The following is a 22,929-nucleotide window of genomic DNA, read 5'->3' on the forward strand; positions in this document are numbered from 1 at the left end:
GGTTTCTTTCACATGTACCAATGAGCTTGGCTTCTGATAAATTTATTCTAGACTTACTTTAATTTACACACTTCTCTAAGTGAAAGCCTGTCAGCTTACTTTATCTTTTTTGCTCCAGGAAAGTGATTTGCCCAATTGAAGGGCACTTGCTTTAACTGAGAACTTCTGTCCTTAAGTACAGGAAACAACAAAATACAGTTTCCATTTTTTTTTTAAGAGTGAGAGAGTGTGAGGAAGGGTTGGGGGGTGCAGACAGAGCCTTAAGCAGGCTCCGCACTGAGAACAGTGATCCTGATGTGGGACCAGAACTCATGAACTGTGAGACCATGACCTGAGCCGAAGTCGAAGGTTTAACCGCTTAACCAACTGAGCTACCCAGATGCCCCTAGGTTGCATTATATACATAGTAAGTTTAGTAGTCCTGAATGCCTATAGGTTGCTTTTGAAACCATCATTTATTTTGTAGTTTCGGCCCTCTGCATTGCTCTCGTCTAGAAGTGGTAGGTCAGAGAGGGTTGTGGGAACACAGAGCCAGCCAAGCAAGGACAGAGAGCTGGAATCTGGTGGGAGAGGCACAGACTTGTGCTAGAGGGCAACACTGGCAACACAGTGAGCAGGGTGCGGCAGGGTATCCAAGCAGAATGACAATCTCAGGCGCATTTTAGCAAGTGACTGGCAGGAAACAGTAGCAGAGTTTCCAAAAACTGTAAGAGTCAGAGAGCCACACATTGCTTAAAAAAAAAACACACATAAGCAAATGTGTATATAGATTCCCTACCGTCACCACCACTTTTATACCAGAAGTAGCATATTGTAACTTTTCTCCTACGCCTTGCTTTTTCCACTGAATGAATGCAGAAGATCACACGGTTATAGTCTATGGAAGGTTCTGTGTGGAAAGCTTCCACCTTTCTTTTTTCCAGCTGCATGGTGCTCCATGGTGGCTGTGCCATAGTTTATGATCCTGAAGGACACTTGGGCTGTTTCTAAGCTTTTCTTCTTACAAACAGTGCTAGAATTAATAGCCTCATGCATAGGTCACTTTGTGTTTTTGCCATTTTATCTTTGAGATAGATTCCTAGAAGTGGGTTTGCTGATTCCAGGTGTGTGCACTCTTGCCAGATGCCGCCAAATCCCTTCTATACAGGTTGCACCATTTTGCATTCCCATCGGCAATGAAGATCAAGTGCAGATGATGAGACGTTGGAGAAGCAGATTCCTAAACCAGACACTTGGAGCCTGGTGCTTCTATTTTCTGTTGAGATAGAAAACAAGGTCATCAGTGAACAGAGAAAGGTGGATGTGGAACGGGTGTCTAGAGGGGAGCGGGGAAGTTTCTGAACAGCCAGGGAAGGAGCTAAGCAGCAAGGTAGGATAGAAGTGTTCAGCAGTGTGGAGGGTTCAGGGCTTAAACTAGACTCTGGCCTTTTGAGTTTCTCCTGGCATCAGTCAGGCACATCTCTTCAGCAGTGGTGCATAGGCCAAGCATAGGACTTTAAAAAGATGAATGGTTGGATTAATCTGCGGCAGGGTTGGAGTGGCAGAGAGTCAAGGGGTCAGTCGAATTGGAGGTATTGCCAAGAGAATGGAGTCTCAGCTAGATGGCAAGGAAGTGAAGCTAAACAAGGGCCCAACCAGGAAGGCGTTACAGGACAGAATGTCATGATGAAGAGTCAAAGACAGGTGTTGTGGGAGGAGAGTAACGGGAAAGCCAGGAGGATGCAAGCCTGTGATCAGAGTGTGCAATTTTGGAAGTTGAGATCTCAGCTGTGGAGAAGTTCCAGGTGACACCAAGGTCCTGGTGAGACCACGGAAGTTGACAGAGGAAGTGGAAGGGAATTGAAGGTAAGAAGATTGAGAAGCTGAGAAAAGATTTAGAAGGGGCTTTGATGGAAAACAGTATGGAGGTTCCTCAAAACACGAAAAATAGAACTACCCTATGACCCAGCAATTGCACTACTAGGCATTTATCCATGGGATACAGGGGTGCTGTTTCGAAGGGACACATGCACCCCCCGTGTTTATAGCAGCACTATCAACAATAGCCAAAGTATGGAAACAGTCCAAATGTCCATCAATGGATGAATGGATAAAGAAGATATGGTATATGTATACAATGGGGTATTACTCGGCAGTCAAAAAGAATGAAATCTTGCCATTTGCAACTACATGGATGGAACTGGAGGGTATTACGCTAAGTGAAATTAGTCAGTCAGAGAAAGACAAAAATCATATGACTTCACTCCTGTGAGGACTTTGAGAGACAAAACAGATGAACATAAGGGAAGGGCAACAAAAATAATATAAAAACAGGGAAGGGGACAAAACAGAAGAGACTCATAAATATGGAGAACAAACTGAGGGTCACTGGAGGGGTTGCGGGAGGGGAGATGGGCTACGTGGGTAAGGGGCATGAAGGAATCTACTCCTGAAATCATTGTTGCACCATATGCTAACTAATTTGGATGTAAACTTTAAAAAATAAAAAATTAAATAAAAAAAAAAAAGAAGGGCTTTGAAATCCCTGGCAACAGGAATTGACCAAATTAGGTGATCAATGGAGAAAATGTCTATTATCATTTCACTCTGATAGAGCCTATTGCCTAACATACAGCTGAAGTTCATAAAATAATTGTAAAATGAAAAACCCAATTGCTGTAGAAAAGACTTACCAGCTTTGGGGAGACGATCTAGTTTAGGGATATTAGTGACATTTGCCAGTAATATTTGGGATGGCATTACTGACTTATTCTGTGATTTTGAGAGCTGACTAGTAAGGGGAATTGGCATATTTATTTCCCTATATCTTATTTTGCTCTATCTGTGAAGAAATGCATAGTAGAAAGAAGTATAAAGGATAAATTGGGAAATCAGAGTTTTGGTATGATTGTTGCACTCCTTACCTGTTACCTTGAACCTTCATCTTCAGAAATAAGTATTGTTCTGGATACTCTCTTGATTCCCTTCTAACTCTGAAATTAAGATTTCTGGGATGATGTAATTTGAAGTAACTCGGAAAGTAAAGTAAAAATTCTTCTTATATTTACATATCTAGTCTGAAATTTTTTGGTTTCAAATTATTTTGAAGGTATATATTGAAACTCTTGAGTTAACCTTTTAAAATTACTTAAGGGAAACAATGCCAGTTTTCTTGCCACAGAATGAGATTCAAGATGGTGAAAACATCTCTCAAATATTCCATGACCCTAAATCACAGGTTGGCTCTGAAAAGATGATCTTCCCCATGAAATCTAGACATCTGAGAAGCCGAATCCCTCAGTCTTGATTAGGTAAATAACATGTTTCTCTTTCTACCTAGTCTAGATTTAACAATGAAAAATACATTTCTCTATTCAACCAAAACACAATTTTGTGTAGGGGTTGGATGGATAAGATATGGCTCTTTGCCCTTGAGGAAATTACACACCAATAGGGGAGATAAAAACACATGGAAATATAAACAAATAATCACAGTCCAAAGCAGGCCAAATCCCATGTGAGTAGTATAAGTAAAAATAGATTTCTAGGTTATTTTTTAAAGGTGTTCAGAAGTGGGGCGCCTGGGTGGCTCAGTTGGTTGAGCGTCCGACTTCAGCTCAGGTCATGATCTCAGTCCGTGAGTTCGAGCCCCGCGTTAGGCTCTGGGCTGACAGCTCAGAGCCTGGAGCCTGCTTCGGATTCTGTGTCTCCCCCCCTCTCTGCCCCTCCCCTGCTCATGCTCTGTCTCTCTCTGTCTCAAAAATAAATAAAAACATTAAAAAAAAGGTGTTCAGAAGTACAGAGTACTTGAAATATTTCCATTTCTCATTTTTATACCATCTTTACTCTATTTTCAGCTCTTTCTCTTTTTATCTACGTGATTTGCTCTTGTATACAGAAGTTGGCCATATTGCCAATTATTTTTATTCAGTGTCAGTGTGCTTACAGGTGAGAATGGGTAGCATTACTAAGACGCACAACACAATGCTACTTTTAAGTGTGTATAAATAGGTTTAGACTCTTGCAATTTAGTTATCCAAAGTGGATTATTCACTTTCTGTTTAATATTAACTTCTCCCTGCTTTTCTTCACCTTGAAACAATCTTAGACATTTCAAAGATCACTTTGTATTCCGTATACCTTAACAATTAGACAAGAGAAAGAAACAAAGATACACATTAAATTAGCTTAGCTGGTTGCTTCTAAGTAGCTTTGGTATTTTAAAAAAATAATAAAGGCTTCTTCGTTGATATCCTCATAACACTTTATGTGAACTTATACTTGAAAATTTATCACATTATACTGTGAACCTTTGCTCAGATGTCTCCCCCGATCTCCTCTCCCTTCCTCCCTCTTTTCCTTCCTCCCTCTTTTCTGTCACCAGAACACAGCAGCTAGGAACCTTGTCCTATTCACTTTGTATTCCTTGTACCTTATACAGAGATAAACACTGGGTGGGTGTTTGGAAGGGTGGGTAGGTGGATGGATGGATGGATGGATGATGGATGGATGGATGGATGGGAGGCAGCAACAACTGAAATCTTCCACAAGATCTGGAGAACCACTCATGATTGTCTTTCAGCCATGAAATACCTGCCAGGTATCAACCTCACTTTCAACAGGATTCTGACTCCAGTTATATCAGATAGTGTATTTAAATGGAAAAAGAACCAATGTCTTTAAAAGTTTCTCAAAAACTTCTGCAAGTTAAGCTTAGCCTTTGAAAACAAAGATAACTGAATATTTTTAAAGCTCACGGCAGACTGATAAAATGCGCTCTTAGGCTGAATTCACAGAGCTTTATTGAGGATTCTCTCCTCCCATTCTTTCCTCCAGGCTGGCCACCTAAAAGATTCCCAATTAACTGGATCCTGCAGTTCTCTACCTCACTTTAGCCATTCAGATGGAACGTAGAGACGCTTGGAAGTGTAATTGCAGAAAATAAAAGTAAAACTCAGGACCTAAGGGAAGATGCTAAAATGATAGGCAAATTAGAAAATTGTGAATTTTAATGATGTGAGGCATTTTTTTTTTACAAGGAAGACAGCTTTCAGCAAAAGAGGAGTGACAACGTGTGCAGAGTGGAGGGGCTGCTCAGGGCAGCTGACTGCAGTCCTGTGCTGGGGACACTTGCTTCTGATAACTTGAGAGCACACACACAGCAATGCCGCTGACTGTCCACCAAGAAGTAGAACATTTCAACTGTTCTACGTGTGACACAGGCTTGATCCTAGCAAAGGGCCATCAGTCAGATGCCTATCTGTTGCAAAGGCCCCTGCTTGAACCCTGAACCCACTAAGAGGCTTGAGAGATTGATTATCCAGCTCAGTCCACAATTCCTCCAACATATTGTGCTCAGCAAAGCCACCAGACCATCAGGAATTAATATGCTATTTGAGATGCAAATCAAGAGTGCCAGTGAAGGAGTGTAGAATCCCATAGGGCCACTGCCCATAGTAGGGACACCTAACTCCAGGCCAAATCCATAGGATTAACCCTAAACAAGACCTTTCGCTTCTATCATCAAAAGCAAGCCAGTATTCAATTTTCTGTCTTCTTCTTCTTGATGTTTTTGTTAAGTTGTCAGGCAGCCCTGGGGCTGCCATCTTCATTTGCACATGAACACCTTAGGGTTCAGTTCTGCATATAAGTAAAACTGTGCACTGTATCTAAGGAAGTTTTAGGGGAGGGGGAAAAAGACAAAGCAAAGTGAGAACCCGGCATTATGCCTTTTGCACTTTATTCTCCATTAAAAAAAATTATTTCTGATACCTTATTTTCTTAAGCTTTCTACAGTTGTTAATACAAGCCTCACATTTTAAGAAGCCAATGAACCTTTTGCTTTATCTTCCTCTCTAGATCTTACAAGTTTAGCTATTATCTCAAACATTTACAGGGAGAGACTTGGATCATCTGCATTAGTCCTAGTATTGGGTAAAATTAAACAAGATAATTTTAAATTTGGAAAAAGTTCTTTGTTTCAGTTTCTTTACAACAAAAAACACTCAGTGGTTTAAAAAGAGTTTAAACAGTCCTCTGTAGAATTTAAACCGTATAGTGAAAGAAAGCTGCTTAGGTGATTTTATGTAAAAATCTTTTCCTCTGTTAGAGTAGAAGAAGCCGGTTTGCAAATTAACAAGGTGGAGCCAAAATAGAGAATTGCATTGTAAGAGAGTGACTCAATGTTTTGACTTTTTAAAATATATCCTTCCAGACAGCAAAGACTGCCTTGTCATTTGATTGCTTTCCAATTAATGTTAAGTTTTCCTTTATAAATATCACACTTTTGCCATCAGAGCTACCAGTTGTGACCTCATATTACCTGTCCTTGAAGGACGCACGGGGCAATTATGACTGTGGGTATCTATCATTACAAAGATGTATCTCCTCATATTCTAACCCTCGGTGTGGTCCAATCAGCACCACCATAAGATTGCGTCTATTAATTGCAGAGAAGCAAATCAATGTTTGTTTGCTTAGAAGTAAAAATAGGTACTTGCTGATAAGTATGTGTTCCTTGCTACTTTTATTTACAAAGAATTAACCAACCATTAAGTGTCCTCAATAAATAAAACTAGCCTGCAATCTTCATAAGCTATTTAAAATTATAATTTTTACCAAAGAAAGCTGGACATTATGCAAAGTAGATAATAGATTGACAAAGTCACTCCAAGGTATACAATATGCCCAGTAGAACAGAGCCTACTTGAAGTTCTTGACTAAAGACTTCATGAAAACGTAGAAGAATTTGACCTGGAGAAATACAGGGACCCATCTGGATTCTCTGAACACAAAAATATTTGGAAATGGAAATTAAAGCTGTGTTTAAAAGACTCCAAAGTCAGAATGTGCCAAAGGTAGGGCCTGAAAGTGTCAGTAACTCTGTCTACCTGCTACCCACCGTATTTAGTAATTTAGGTCCTGGTGGTGGGGATGGCCTCCCTACTGTAAGGGTCTGTGAACCCAATGGACAAAGTTTAGCTTTGGTACCTGCTGAATGTTATGTGATAAGGTTTACATCCTGACTTAATCAGTTCTTACATTTAACTTCCAATTCATTTTTTCCTTCCTACTTGAGATAGAGAAGTAATTTTTCCCGCCCTCCTAAGACACTGGTACCTGTACACCTGTCTACAGAAACTGTCATCCTCCGCTTGAACAAAGACTGTGTGCATCTCTCTTCCGGCACATCCTAGAAACTCCCAGCATAGCTTGGTTTAAAGTCCTCCTCCATCATAAGGTCTAAATTGACTTTTCCTCAAGTGGTTTTTTCCCCCCACCATTCCTGATCATTCAGCAGATATTTATTGAGCCCCCTTTCTGTGTCATGCACTGAGGGAAAACTTTGCAAGGTGAAGGAGTATAAATTTTTCTCCCCATTCTACACTTACCTAACTCTTCTTTATCCTTCATATTAACCATCACTTCCTCAGAGAAGCACCTCTGATCCCCAGCCTAGGTCAGTCTTCTTTGTTGTATAGAACCTCAGCCTTTCCTTCATAAAACATGTTTGTTTGTAAATAAACTCATTTATCGATTATTTTACTAATGCCTGTCTCGCGACCTGAGGACAGGAATCATGTCTGATTTTTCTCACCAGTTTATTCTAGTGCCTGGCACACAGTAATGCTCCATTACTTGGTGAAATGATTGGTGGGGAACGAATGGACGGATTGATAAATGAAGCATAGTTTCTTTTCCAAGAGCTCGTAGCGTATCATAGGGGAATAAGTCTAGCGGGGCATGGAAAAAAATGGGTTTGGAGTAAAATTAAAAACAGCCTTGTTATGGTGCTTCAACATGATCTTACAGGCAATGAGAAGCCAACAAAGATGTTGAAACAACAATGATTAAGTTAGTGCTTCAGGAAGCTCCCAAAGGTGGCAGGCTGGAGAGCAGCCAGGGAAAGGGGGAGTCAGTAGGCAGGGACAACCAGGGAGGTGCTGCAGTGGCTCAGTCATGGATGAAGAGGTTTACACAAGAGCAACAGCTGCAGAACAGCAGGAACAGAGGGGTTGAGTCACAGTATCTCAGACATCCCTATACTTTCTTAGATTAGTATGCTGTGCAAGGGGTATCCTCCAAAAGATGAATCCCCTGCTATAGAGAGAGTAAGACCTGGTTTGTAAAAACTTCCTGACCCAGGGGATCCACATAGCAAAAAAAATGTCCTTGAACCAGGGGCTAATCCAGACTTGGATTTGACAGCTGGGGCAGTATCAGCCAAATGACAATTTGCTATGTTTCTTCCTGGCCATTTCTCAGACAGTTTTTGGGAAGGTTGAAAATCCGGGTTTAGCCAGACAGACAGTCTACCAGTATTTATAAATCATTGGCCATATACCAGGCAGTGGGGATAGAAGGGTAGAAAGATGGACATGGTTATGGCCACTGTCCTTGCAAAGCTTAGGGACTAATGAGCAAAACAGCAAATGAGCACGTGTGGCTCAGTGTGGTAAGTGTCCTGATAGGAAAGGCACAGAGTGCTGTGACATATAAGAGAGTAGCACCCAGCCTAGTCCCAGGGGATACACGGTTCCAAAGAACATGTGATCGAAGTTGCAAACTGAATGCCAAGAGGAGTTCCTCGGTGGAGAAGCAGAAGGACATTCCAGGCAAAGGGACTACCATGTGCACAGACCCATAACAAGAGAGAACACAACACAGAGAGGGAATGAGAGGAATTCTAGAGCATGGGGTGCAGGAGACGAGGTGGGGGTGGGGGCAGCAAAGGGGGCAGGAGGTGAGGGAAAGCCTGAAGACTTAGGCAGGAAGAAGGGCACACAGTGCCTTCTAATCCATGGCAGGGATTGAGTGTCTTGGTGAGAGCAATGGGAAGATGGGCTCTGCATTTCAGAAAGCTGATTGGTTACAGTGTGGATAATACACTCCATAGGAGCCAGACCTGGGGAGAAAAGACAGTTCTGAGGCTGAGGCATCAATCTGGGCAAGAAATGACAGTGACGCGCTCAGGGAGGGGCAAAAGGGGTGAAGAGCAATGGATGTATATGAGAGATATTTAAGAGGTTGATTCTTAGGCTTTGGGTACTGATGGGTGAGAAAGGAGGAAGAGAGGTATCGGGGATGCTGGCCTCACTTCTAGATGTTGGGGCCTGGCGCTGTGCCATGACACACAGAAAAGGAATAGCTTGAGGTGATAGAGGAGAGACGAATTCAGTCTGAGGTGTGTTTGGGCAAAAAGTATCCATAGAACATCCCAGGGAAAATACTCAGTTGTCAGTTGGACCCACACACCCAGAACTAAGGACAGAGATTTCATTCATCATTGTGACTTCTCTTGCTGATCGTTATTCATATGTTGGCAGCATAGTCCATAGTGACAGGGGCCTTTGAGTCGGGGGGAGACCCACACTTATGAGGTGTGTGAGTTCGGGCATTAAGTTATTAAACCTATTTCTTCATCGGAAACCAGGGCAATAACATAACCTCCTTCACAGAAAATAGGGAGAAATAGTTGAAATAGTGCTCGTAAAGCACTTAACCTCAATAAATCTTTAATGGTGGTGGCTGTAGTAGGAGGATCATCTACCCTAGAAATGTAGGCTTGAGAACTACCAGTGTTGAGATGTTTGGAACCACTGAAAGAGATGTTGAGAAGAGGAAAGAGTAGGTGAGAGGAGAGAAGAGAACATCAACCCTGAAGGGCTACATAAAGGACAGAGACAGCCAAGACTGAGAAGTAGCCAGGGAGGTAAGAGGAATAGGAAGAGAGTACCATAACATCATGGAAACCAAGGGAAGAGAAGGTTTCAAGAATGGAAATGGTCAGTAGAGTAAAATCCTACCAATGGGTCAAGAAAATTAAGGGCTCAGGACGCCTGAGTGACTCAGTCAGTTAAGCCTTCGACTCCGGCTCAGGTCATGATCTCATGGTTTGTGTTTCAAGCCCCGCGTCAGGCTCCATGCTGACATCTCAGAGCCTGGAGCCTGTTTTGGATTCTGTGTCTCCCTCTCTCTCTTCCCATCCCCCACTCTTGTGTGTGCTCTCTCTCTCTCTCTTTCTCTCAAAAATAAAATATTTTTAAAAAAGAAAGGTAAGGGCTGTAAAGTGACACTGAATTCTGGGACAAAGTAGGATCAGTGACCCCTGAGACAACAGTTTCAGTAGAAGGGCAGGGACCAAAAAGCAAGATGTCAGGAGCTTGAGAGAAGTGGGTAGATATGGATCACTATTTAGTATGTGAACACTTTTTATTAAAAACAGCTCAGGGCAGGGACATAAGAGAAAGTTAAAAATGTTTTCTGACTATAGAAATTTGATTTTGCCTCGGGCTCTGGTTCAGTGTGTAACAAAAAGATCCTCAGGGTCTGGACGTGGATGCCCCATTCTAGGTTTTTATCATGCATTGTCAGGCGCTGGCAAAGGAAAGGGAAAATAATAATTCTAAAGTCATTTCCTATAGAGGAGACTTCTTGAGTACACCATCCAAGCATAATGTGTTTATTCTGTTCTCAAGGCTTTTTTGAAAAGGAATTAAACTGGATGTAGAATGAGTAGCAGTTTTCTGCACTGCGTGCGTATTCACTGGGAGAATTCATTTTCCATTTAGAGCATTATACGGTCTCTATTGAGCAGAAACTCTGACAACAGCCTACATCTCTAGGCCCCATTTCAGGGTCTTCTCGGTAACTTTTGTGGACTCAAAACCAGCCTTGCCTCCCCAGCGACACTAACATGAAGAACGCACAGATTTGGCATTTGCACTCAGGATTTGTCCTCGTGTGGACGTTGTATGTGATCTGTGTTATGGCCTTTACCCTCAAAGCAAACCAACTTAATTCCCTCCAGACACACACACACAGAGGCACACGCTTTCACTCATACACAGGTGCACACATTCATACATGCACACATACAGACCACTCAAAGCCGTTTACCTGCAAATAGCATTTAACAGACAAGGCGACTGAGGAACCCAGAGATTCATTTTTAGACACGAGTGCTGAGGCATCACTAGTCACGCTGGAGCAGAACCCTTCTCGTGAGTCAACACCGCCCACACAGCCAGGGTTTTCCAGGCAGCCACAGGAGTCTTCAGTTTTGAGTGTCATCTCAATGGGATAAGTTCCTGCAGGTGATTCTCACTGGGCCACCTCAGGTTTGAGAACTGCTGCACTAATTCCCTCCTTAGCTGAGCCCTCTCTAGAGCCACACTGGCTGGGTTCAAATCCTGGCTCTGCTGCTTACCAGCTATGGGCAACTAGTGAATCCGTCTGTGCCTCGGTTTCCCACTTGGTATAACCAGGACAACGGTCATATCAGCTGAGGACAGTTGTGGTGGCGAGGACAACATGAATTAACGTATGTCAGATATTTAGCACTGTGCATGGCCTTTAGCCATTGGGTCTTTCCTCCTCCCCTCCGTAAACTAAGGATGATAATAGGGTCTACTTAAAATGTGTTTGAGACACTGGCATGAGTTGATGCATGGAGGTCTTTTGTTGACACTAGTAACCATCTCCCTCTAATTAGTTTATGTCCTCATCACAGCTTGCTTGGAAAATCAGGATAGCTTCACCCAAATTTTTGTGCATCTTCATGGTGGCTCATTGCCCCCACTGATTTAGTCCCTATTTATATCACTCACTTCTCCATTTTTCTAGTTGTGTTTGTAACAAAAGCTTGAAAGCATGAAACCCAATGCCACATGCAAAGGAGCTTCCTGGGTTGTGACGGATGGAAGGTGTCTGGTGGCTCTTTCCTTATGAAAATACATGGGTTGGTTGAAACAGCCAACTTCAGGGAACACCTCCACAATATTTAGTTGCATTATCCTAACGTCCATATTCTTTGAGAGACCAGTCGCCAGGAAGGGGCACATATGCCCAACAGTAGCCTTGAGTACAGCTATGCCAAAGTGGGAACTAGCTTTTATTTTTCACATATATGACATCTGTTACAAAAGATAGATATATTAAACACATAAAAGATATTTATGTAATTGATTACATGCCATGCAGTGTTCTAACCACTTTATATAGATATATTTATTCTTTATAACAACTTATCAGGTAGTATTCATACTACCATTATTTTAATATGGGGAAACAGAAGCACAAAAGGAATGAGTAGCTGAAAGATCAATCCAGTAATGAGAAGCAGAGCCAGGATTTGGACTCATACAGTCTGGATTCAGAGGCTACATACTTAAAAACTGTTATACTGCCTAACCCATCTCTTAATAATTAATACCTGTGACAGCTCCAGGGGCTGCTCAACCCAGGGCTTGGTTTTATGGGCAAGGAAATAAATGTTCAGGAGAAAGAGTCTGACCTTTTGAGCAGCCTCACATACCTAGAAACTTAGTTATTGCTGTTTTGCTCAGAAATGCACCACTGATTCAAGTGAGATGAAGCCTAGCAACAAAGCTAATCTAAGTACCAAAAAGTGAAAAGGGGGTTTATCTTGAAAATGCTCTCCGACGTTATCGGCAACCAGTGCTGCAAAGAAAGGCCAAACTCAGAATTACAGTGAATATAAATAAAAAGAGAAGTCATCTTATATCTTCTCTTTAAAGTATACCGTTTCTAAAGAAAAGATACCTTTTATGTAACGTCTGTATTTCCAGGGGAAACCTAGGGGAGTTTGCTGGACAGTGTGATGGAACAGAGACACCTACTGGTGAGAACAAGCCTCACTTCATAGATTTCTATCATTTATTTTATGAATGACAGCAATTCTCATTATTATTTGAAATGTATTGGGTATTAACCGAATCTTCCCGTCAAGATATTACACTTTAAAAGGAAAAAAATCAGAAAAAAATCAGATGTATCCAACTAGTTATGTAATGACTCAAGCACAGCATCTCTATTGTCCCTTATAGGAATACCAAGCTACTTTTTAGGATCCTGCATCAATCAGCTCTGTCTGGGGGAGGCAAACACCAGGCTGGGTGCTAGGTCCCTTGGGACTTTCATTACTCTCACTTTGAGTCAACAGACTCTGATTGAATACTTTCATTCCAAGGATAGGTGAGAGAGCAGCCTGTCCCACAATGCATTCCCATCTCAGAAGGCAGGAGCCAAGATGCCCATCATGCTAGACATCTCAGGGTGGCCCTAGACAGGAGCTCCTCATCCAGTCTGGAGCTCCCAGAAATCTGACCTGGTCTGATAAGATCAGACATTTTCATCTCCTCTGGGGCACTCAGATGTTACTTTGCTTCCCCAGAGATGACACTCTTCCCTCAAAAACTTCATGAATGGATGGTCATTTGAATTCTTTCCTATACCATGTCAGTTGGTTGGAGTTGCAACTGTACTTTGAAAAGTATACTTTTCTTGGGGCACCTGGGTGGCTCAGTCAGTTGAGTGTCCGACTCTTGATTTCGGCTTAGGTCATGATCTCATGGTCGTGAGATCAAGCCTTGCATCAAGCACTATACTGACAGTGTGGAGCCTGCTTGGGATTCTTTCTCTCTCCCTCCCTCTCTGCCCCTCCCCAGCTTGTGGGCACTTTCTCTCTCTCATAATAAATACATAAACTTTAAAAAGCATTTATTAAAAATGTTTTTAAGTGTACTTTTCTTTTTTTGATTTTTTTGTTTATTTTAGAGAGAGTGCGTGAGCGGGGGAAAGGGGCACAGAGATAGAATCTTAAGCAGGCTCCACTCTCAGCACGGAACCTGATGCGGGCTCAATCCCACGACCCTGGGATCATGAATGGAGCCCAAATGAAGAGTTGGATGTTCAACCAACTGAGCCACCCAGGTGCCCCTGAACAGTGTACTTTTCTTTTTCCTAAGAGAAGGAGTTTAGAAAAACTAAATGGATGGAGGAAAATGAAGTTTAGGAGAGGAGAAAACTTTGTAGGGAGATGGGATTATCACTCCTCTTTTGCTTTGGTTCCATTAGTTAAAACATTTTGAATTCCGTTAACCTTCTAAACTTCCTAGCAATAACCATGTATATAATTGAAAAGTCTTGATGGCTTTAGGAGAAATAGTCCTCAGGTGGGTTGTTGGGATGTAATAGTTTATTTTGCTTTGTTTTAGTTTCGATGTGGAATTTGGAGTTAAAGTAAGAGAAGTTGCCTACCTGAAAGTGAAATTGAATGATACAAAAGTGATTAAGGCACCCAGTGATCCAAGCATGGTAGTTTCATGGGGGAGATGAGAGAATTGAAAACAAGTTAATGAGAAATGTGTATAGTGACATTGAGAATATAGCCAATTATTGAGATGTACCACTAACTATTAAAAATAAATTCGTGAATACTATTAACTAGATTAATTACTGGTTAAATTGTGTTTATTGAGCACCTGAGTATAAGCATTATGTTTCGAACTCTAAAGAAAACAAATTTCAGTCAGATCTGTCGCGACCATTGAGAAGTTATAATCCAGAGGGAGAGATGAGACAGATGACTGATCTCTAAGACCATAGGAAAAAATCCACTGGCAGCGTGAAAAAGATAAGAGCGAGGAAAGCATCCTGTATTCTTTGAACTCCTTCTTCCCTCACATCTATTTCATCCCCAGACGGAAAATAGGCAATGCAGGAGGTAGTTGAAACAATTGGAAGGTTAATGAAATTGTTTAGGAAGGAAAAATTAAGGGGCTGGGAAGGGGAAAGAAGAGATGGATTGGAAAAATGGGATGAATGAATAGAACTTGAGGACTTGGGTGTGGAACTTGAGGAAGAAGAGCTGTACATAAACATAGACACAGAAGTACCATATTAGAACTGGGGGGAAGTACTTTAACTCCCGGGTTCGAAAAATGAAATAAAAGCCATACTGATAGAAATAGAAAAAAATCAAGAGGGATTTGCTGCAGGTAGGTGGGGTGGAGGGTGACATCAAGAGCTTCCTTTTTCAACCAAGATGGACCAGTGGATATGCAGGTGGAAATATCACCTGGGAAGTTAGAAACTTTATAACTAGTCTCAGGAATCTATTTCTAAATCGGGAGATCTGTGGCAAGAGTCTGAAATCTTGTGAACCCCCTGAAACCTGGTGCAAAGAAATTATATTAAATGATTATATTAGGGGGTAATTTGAAATCACTTTCCCTCCCATGTGCTTTTGTAGAAGGTTAGTTCAATATACAAGACTGTTCATTATAAAGGAAGTTTCTAGACATGAAAAGCAATAAATCATTCAGCTAAGAAGGAAAATTTTCCTTGTGAAACTTTTTCGATGATTACTGAAATTGAGAAATGATTGAAGTGTTTAGAGAGTGAATAAAATGAGATAAACCCGTCTATGGCTAAGAGACACCAAGAATCAAAAGGTTGAAGTTAGCACCAAATATAGTTCCAGTGGAAGAGAGTAAATACTATAATCAGTTTGCTAAAAGCAGTCATTAATATGTGAGATATCACCGTTATTATATTGTTCAGATAAAAAAGCCAAAAACAGACAATGGAAATAAGAGGGAATTTATTTATACTATCCTTAAATGAGTATATGATCATTTTATTAAAAACAAAGAATAAATTCCAGAGTTCAAAACCTGAGATCTAATCAATAGGTCAACTCTATTTAAAATGTCCTTAATTGGTAAGTGTATGTCATGTGAATAAAAGCAAGTATCTAGGTCCAGTTCAAGCAGAATTTTTATTCTGCCAATGGGGTTGAGACTAGGAGAGAAAAAAAAGCATTATATACCATTTATTTAAGTGGTAAATTTTTTAAAAGAATGATGACTCCTTGTACCAGAATACACTTCTCCAATAATATCAGCCTTATAATTAGGCATCATAGGTGAATGTTTTGTGGTATAACTTAAAAGATTCTAGAAATCAAAAACATCTCCATTGCCTGAAATTCTACGATGAGGATGTATTCCTTTGGGTCAGGATACAATCCAGCTCTCATAGTGCCATCAGGTTAATAGAACACAAGCCAGAGTTAAAGGCTGCTGGACAGATTATTGCTACAGAGAACGGGGACAGTGGAAGGAAGGGGCCTTAAGAGCCCTGCTCAAAGCCCTGAGCAGCTCCAAAGAGGCTGAGAACTTGATGCTACAAGTCAGGGAGGGGTAGGCAGGAGTGTGAAAGGTGCAGAGGAGAGAAGTGGAAGCAGGCTGAAGAGAACCCAGGATAAATAAAACTTGCCCCACAACATTTCCCAGGCTAGCCCGGAATGCCAGTATACGGTTGGGCAATTATGTTCTCATTTTCAACCTACCTCATCATGGTTTTGCAGAGAGCAAATTAGTTCTGTTCAAACCATTTCTATTGTGTTTTGGTGTCCTTTGTTTTTATGCCAAAGATGTGGTACCTGACAGTCTCCCAACCATATCATTACGATGAGAACTTTAAAGCAAAAGGATCAAGCAGCATAAAAGTTGTCTTTTGTGGCGGTGCTACACCATCATCTGTCTGTGCTTTGTTCTCTTATCTGCTTAGATTCTCAGAAGCAAAAATCTATTTATGCAATGAGAGCATGGGGCTGTGGGAATGACACTGTGAGTTTTTATGATTATTTTTATTATATTAACTTTTTTATTTATATATAAAGCTTGGAATCTGTTTTACTCAGCTTAATGTCTTAGGAAATAAGATTTAGAAGCCCTAAGGGCCACAGATGGTATTTGTTGGATTTGCATTTGCATAAATAAAAATCTGATGAGATAACACACATCTTCAACGGGCATTTTTGGGTTGAATACTCAGACCTGGACAAAATCCTAGAAAATGCTTTTTCAGGAATTCTAAGCCAATTTGCACATAATGTGGCAAAATGAATTTTGTATATTATGTTTATCTAAATGATCCAAAACCATAAAATGGTACTCTGATACTATGAGAAAACCAATGATTCGGTCTCGCCTGGAGCCCAAACCTCCCGGCCTCCTAGAGGCCATTTAATGTGGTACAGCTGGCCGGTGACAGCCAGGCCTCTTTGGATTGCAGTTTTATGTGCTATCTTAATATAATGTGTTAGTCATGCCCTCTGCATGTTTGGGGAGGTCAAATTTTAGCTTTTTGGCATATATTAAACTGGCCTGGCACACAGAAGACCTAGAAGTCTAAAAGACAAAGCTGTCCTCTGTAACCAACCCTGCGAACAACAGCTGTGGCCACAAATAAAATAGTCAGTTATTTGTGAGTAAAAAGTGTGGAAAGTCTTTTGGTCACACGTAGGTCTTTTCCAGCACATCCTCAAACATAGGAGGCAATATTAATCCGTATTGTCATCTCCAAAGGAGAGACAGAGCTGTTTGTGTATATAAAGGCATGCGTTTGTAGGTGTGCATATGTTACACCATGAAATTAAGGTCGTTCTATGAAAAATGTCCACCTCTTCACATATCTGTGTGTCTTCAGCACCATATGGAAGGACAGCATCCCCCATAAGTAACCAGGATGGGGTTCCCATTGCCCTGTCCACTAGCTCCTCTTTCTACAGTGGCCCCTTAAGGCATATCAATAGAACACAAAGTCTCCAGAAAAGCCATTTTGAAAACCAAAGAAAGAAGTGATCCTCACTATGGAGATCAAGAAAGATCTTAGAAGCCATGGCATTTAAACTGAGCCTGATTCAAAATAGTCGTATACCACCCAGAACATAGGCTTCTGAACAGACACTCTTTCCTGCCATGAGAAGGACAGGGATGTGTGGTAGCCTTTAGACCTGACCTTCCACCTCTCTTTGTAACTGGTGAATATTTTACAAGCTGTAGAAAATGAGCCATGGCCAGAGGCTGTGACAGGGTGACTATGTGTAAGTAAACTACTGACAAACTTCTACCTAAAAAATAAGAAATTCAGACATGAGGATGTTTAGGCTGTAGATGAAACAGATCTGAACATTTGTCATTATATAATCGGTATATTTTTATATGTAGATATCGGGGTGGTTGAATTTTGCATTGCTAACCAGGAATCACTATAGACATAAGTCTTCATCTGTAAACTATCTGTTGAATATATACAAAACAATAGCCACTGTTAAATAAGGACCTACTAGATGCTGTATATATTTAGGCTCTAATCTTGATCTTATCAGCTCTGTTACCTGAAGAGTGGATGCCTCATAGTTGTATGAGTGACAGAACTGGGATTTGAATCCAAAACGTGACCTATAAACTAAGGTTGTAGTTTAAAATGATGGAATCAACTATTTTAATATTAACTATGTAAGTCATATGTAACTCTTATGGGATAAATCTTTACCTAATCAAAAATTGGGCCTTTTGAGACAAATCATATAACTGAAAAACCCACATGATATTTAGAAACCAATATAAATCAATGGTCTGTGTCAATAATACCAACTTTTATTCAATTTTGAATTATTTAATTCAGAGGTTAATAAAAAATGTCCCCAAATGGCAATAATCACCAGGCATGATTTACTATATGACAGTTCCTTACAACAGAGGTGTATAACCTTATGAACTTTGTAACAATGGTTTACAAATGGATTTACTAGTTATTAGTGAAAATTTATCACTCCAGCTTTATCGTAGAAAATATTATGAAGTAAACCACCTGGATCCATTTAAAACCCAAATAGCAAAAGAAACACAAAAAGTGGTAAATAAAAGGCCAGAAATCTAATTGTCAGAATTAAGAAAGGGCTAATATGAATATAATACAGAAGCTATATATAGATAACTCATCGAAGTCCTAAGTCACAAAGTAATATTGAAAGAGTTTGGGGTGCCTGGGTGGCTCAGTTGATTGAGTGTCCGACTTTGGCTCAGGTCATGATCTCACAGTTCGTGAGTTCGAGCCCCGTGTCGGGCTCTGTGCTGACAGCTCAGGGCCTGGAGCCTGCTTCTGATTCTGTGTCTCCCTCTCTCTCTGCTCCTCCCCTGCTCACACGCTGTCTCTCTCTGAAAAATAATAAAGGTTAAAAAAAATTATAAAAAAAAAAGAAAGACTAAGGGTTTGTCCTTTTTGGGAGGTGGAGAAAGTAGCCTTCCTTCTCTCCCATTGATAAAAATTATCTAAAGCTCAGCTTGGGAAACATTAGGATCATGTCAGCTTCATATAGGTCATCAAAATAAAGTAATAAGTATAATTTAGTAACTATTATTATTGTTACCATTATATAGGGGTAGGAATTATGGGTCAACAAAACACTCTATAAAACATTACTCACCCTTCCTGATATTCTCTGTTGTATTTTCAGCTATTTCACTTTTTTTAAAAAGTGCTGGTAATAAAGGGCACGTGGGCGACTCAGTCGGTTAAGCATCCAACTCTTGGTTTCAGCTCAGGTCATGATCTCACAGTTTGTGAGTTCGAGCCCCACGTCGGGCTCCATGCTGACAGCGCAGAGCCTGCTTGGGATTCTCTCTCCCTGTCTCTCTGCCCACCCCCCCACCACCCCCCCCCCCCACCTCGCTTGCTCACTCTCTCTCTCTCTCTCAAAAGTAAATAAACTTAAAAAAAAGTTTTTAAACCTTAAAAAAAAATTTCTGGTTATGAGTCAAAGAACTGATTTATGATCCACAAAGGGGTTGCTACTCAGTTTGAAAAATGCTATTCAGAGGAACTGTACATGGGTGCCTGGCTTACTCAGTAGGTAGAGCCTGTAGCTCTTGATCTCAGGGTTGTGAGTTTGAGCCCCATTTGGGGGTAGAGCTTCCTTTAGGTAGGTAGGTAGGTAGGTAGGTAGGTAGGTAGGTAGGTAGGTAGGTAGGTAGGTAGATAGATAGATAGAGATGATAGATAGATAGATAGATAGATAGATAGATAGATAGATAGATAGATAGATACAGATGATAGATAGATAGATAGATAGATAGATAGATAGATAGATAGATAGATAGATAGATATAGATGATAGATAGCTAGATGATAGATAGAGCTTACTTTAAATAGATAAAGTAAGTAAGTAATTTTTAAAAGGAGCTGTACACATGTAGCTATTTTGGTAGGACCTGCTTACCAGGGACTTAAATAGCAGAGAGACAGGGAAGTACACTTACTGGTGCTTTTTATGTAAAACTGGTTTATCTAGACAGCAGCATGAGAATTCCCCAATACTTTTATAAAGCAACACTACAGAAAGTGTTTTAAAATTGGGTTTTTTAATTTCCTAACATCAGAGAAATTTCTTGTTGCCTACTTTACCACTTTAATGTTATTTTGTAGTATTTCCTTATTTATCTTTCTCCTGCATGTTGCTGGTATAAGTGACTTCCACAGCTTCTGGACCCACATGTTCTAACTTATAATGGGCTGCTATTTAGAATGCAGGTGTTAATTACCTACTTAACAAATCCTAGCTATTTACTTCCAACAGTAAATACAACTTAGTTTCTCCCAATTAAACTGTTTTTCCTGCTAAGGTTCCAAACCTCTTTGATTTTCCTCTCCTTTGCAAATAACATCAAGTCCACTTTTGAAAGGAATATATGGAATGGCTTTAAGTGTTCTCAGCTCTGGGTGGCTCAGTCAGTTGAGCGTCCAACTTCGGCTCAGGTCATGATCTGACGGTTTGTGAGTTTGAGCCCCACGTGAGGCTCTATGCTGACAGCTCAGAGCCTGGAGCCTGCTTTAGATTCCGTGTCTGCCTCTCTGCCCCTCCCCTGCTCTTGCTCTCTCTCTCTCTCTCTCTCTCTCTCAAAAACAAATATATATTTTTTAAAAGTTCTTTTTCAATAATAAAAAAAAAAAAGCATTCTCAGCTCTAACACTAAAGATTGGACCCTCTCATTGAAGAACACAACCTGACTATTCTAGTTTCCTAGCGTTTGGGTGACAAAATACCACAAACTGGATGGCTCAAAACAACAGAAATGTATTCTGTGACAGCTCTGGAGGCTGGAAGTCTACAATCAAGGTGTGTGGGCAGAGCTGTGCTGCCTCCAGAGGCTCTACAGAGGAACCCTTCCTTACCTTGTCCTAGCTTCTGGTGGTTGCTATCAATTCTTGGGATTCCTTGCAGCCATACCACTCCAGTTTCTGCCTCCACTGTCACATAGCCGTCTTCCCTTTGTGTGTCTTTCTGTATCTCTCATGGCCTCCTTATAGGGACAATAGTCCTCGGATGTAGGGCCCATTCTAAATGAGTATGACTCCACCTTACCTAATTGCATCTGTGAATAAGGTCACATTCTGAGGTTCTGGGTGTGCATGAATTTAGGAGAGGAGAGCACGATTCTTTTTTTTTTTTTTTTAAGTTTATTTATTTATTTATTTGGAGAGAGAAACAGTGCAAGTGGGGGAGGGGCAGAGAAAGGGAATCCTGAGCAGGCCCCCACACTGCCAGCACAGAGCCCAATGCGAGGCTGAAACCCACAAAGCTGCGAGATCATGACCTGAGCCGAAACCAAGAGTCAGATGCTCAACCGACTGAGCCACTCAGGCACCCCAGGAGAGCACTATTCAAGCCAGTATGCTAACTTTCCAAAAGGACCAGACATTTATCTCTACCAAACTTACTGAAATTAGGCAGCAACATCCAAAGAAATTAGCTCAATAGCAACTTTATGGGGAAGAGTGTGCCAACTTCAAACAGGAAGTTGTAAGAATAAAATTGTTCTACCTCTAACACTATATACTAGCTAATAATTCTGTCCCAAACTCTGTAGTCCATAGGAAAAAAATGTATTTGGTTAGCGTAAAAATATTAGCATTTCAATGGAATTATATGACCTCCGGAACATTCTCACATGCACTATATAATGTCATCATCACTACAACCCAATAATGTAGATGAAATTGTCATGAGAAACCCCCAGGCTGCACAAGGAGAAACAGTGGCTCCCGTCTTGACTCAGGTCATGCGGTTAATTTACTAATGCAGACCCAGAGAGAAGGTCAAGTTCTCTGACTCCTAACCCAGCATTCTTACTACGGTCAAGCTGAATTTTATTATGTGAAAGTGTTTAAAGCAATGGCTGTCAATTGCAGGCTAGACAGGAGGTCAGGGAGGAATTGGAAGCCACATCAGCATCACCTGTAAGACTTTTTTTCTAGTAACTACACCTGCCCATCCCTCTGAACCTCTGAACAGTGTTGAAAAGTCCACAGGGCCTCACAGACCACCCTGGTTTCCAGAACTGAGATCCACTTTAAAAATCTGTAGAAGAGCCTCTGAAGCTGATTTTTTTAATGGCATGGTTTTGTGCCTTAGGTCAGAGCTGCTCAAATTTAAATGTGCACATGAACCCCTCATGAAAACAGATTTGGATTCAGTGGGCCTGTGATGGGATCTAAGATTCTGCACTTCCAGTAAGCTCCCAGGTCATCCTGCTGGCTCAAGGACCACCTTCCGACAAGGCCTTTTAGCCTCCCGACAGAGAATACAGGAGCGACTCTGTACAGATAACAGAATGTATCTAAGGGATTGTAGAAAATGACCACACCAGACAGATATAAAAAGCAGGATCCCTCTGCCCAATAAACACCACCTTAGTTTCTAATAAGTACAGACGTGCTTGAGCCCATTCCCATCATTCCCTGATCAGTGCTGTCAAAACAAGCCAAACAGGATTCAAATAAAGGCCCTTCTTTGGGATATGCTCTGCTTCCTGGCCTGAAAAACACCCATCATTGTGCAAGAGAAGCTGCTCCTCCTTTCGGACCCTGGACCGCACAGCAGCCTGCCCCCAGGATCAGCTGTAAAGTGAATCACGCAAGTTTGCTGCAGGCACAGCCTGACTGGCTCTCATCCAACAGTTCCTTTGGCAGAGTGTGGCCCTCACACATCTTCTGGCTTCTGGCATCCTGTAATGTGGTCTCAATGATGTTGACCCCAAAGTATTTTTCAGAAGAGCTTTACTGCAGAGATTCATTAAAGGGAAAAATAATGACTGCATTATGGCTTTTTCTTTTCTTTGAAACTGCTGGGACACAGTCTTTAGATACGGGGATAATGGTGGAAATAAACCCTTGCATTTCTCTGTCCATGATGATGGATGAACTGATGAGGCCAACGAGGTGGCCAAGGAACAAAGCCAGGTTTCAATGGTGCTTTAATTCGGGAAATTTAGAAGACTTCCTTGGAGAAACTAGAAG

The 22,929-nt window shown here is 41.1% G+C and overlaps 1 protein-coding gene and 2 long non-coding RNA genes across 3 annotated transcripts in view; 1 reads left to right on the forward strand and 2 right to left on the reverse strand.

The window, feature by feature from the left end:
- KCNB2 (potassium voltage-gated channel subfamily B member 2) overlaps positions 1–22,929 on the forward strand; it is a 382,584-nt gene that overhangs the window by 345,698 nt on the left and 13,957 nt on the right. The gene's annotated exons all lie outside the window — the stretch shown is intronic.
- Positions 437–2,974, reverse strand: LOC109269342 (uncharacterized). Its single transcript, XR_002081035.2, has 2 exons — positions 2,904–2,974; positions 437–1,255 (listed from the first exon to the last, which is right to left on the reverse strand). It is a non-coding gene; the product is annotated as an uncharacterized LOC109269342 (long non-coding RNA).
- Positions 18,209–22,929, reverse strand: part of LOC109269341 (uncharacterized) — a 78,390-nt gene continuing 73,669 nt past the window's right edge. The window contains exon 4 of the long non-coding RNA XR_002081032.2: positions 18,209–18,791. This is a non-coding gene — a long non-coding RNA (uncharacterized LOC109269341). The remainder of the gene's footprint in view (positions 18,792–22,929) is intronic.

This window comes from Panthera pardus, unplaced genomic scaffold (assembly GCF_024362965.1).
Source record: "Panthera pardus isolate Hobbes unplaced genomic scaffold, ASM2436296v1 HiC_scaffold_7, whole genome shotgun sequence".
Classification (NCBI taxonomy): Eukaryota; Metazoa; Chordata; class Mammalia; order Carnivora; family Felidae; genus Panthera; species Panthera pardus.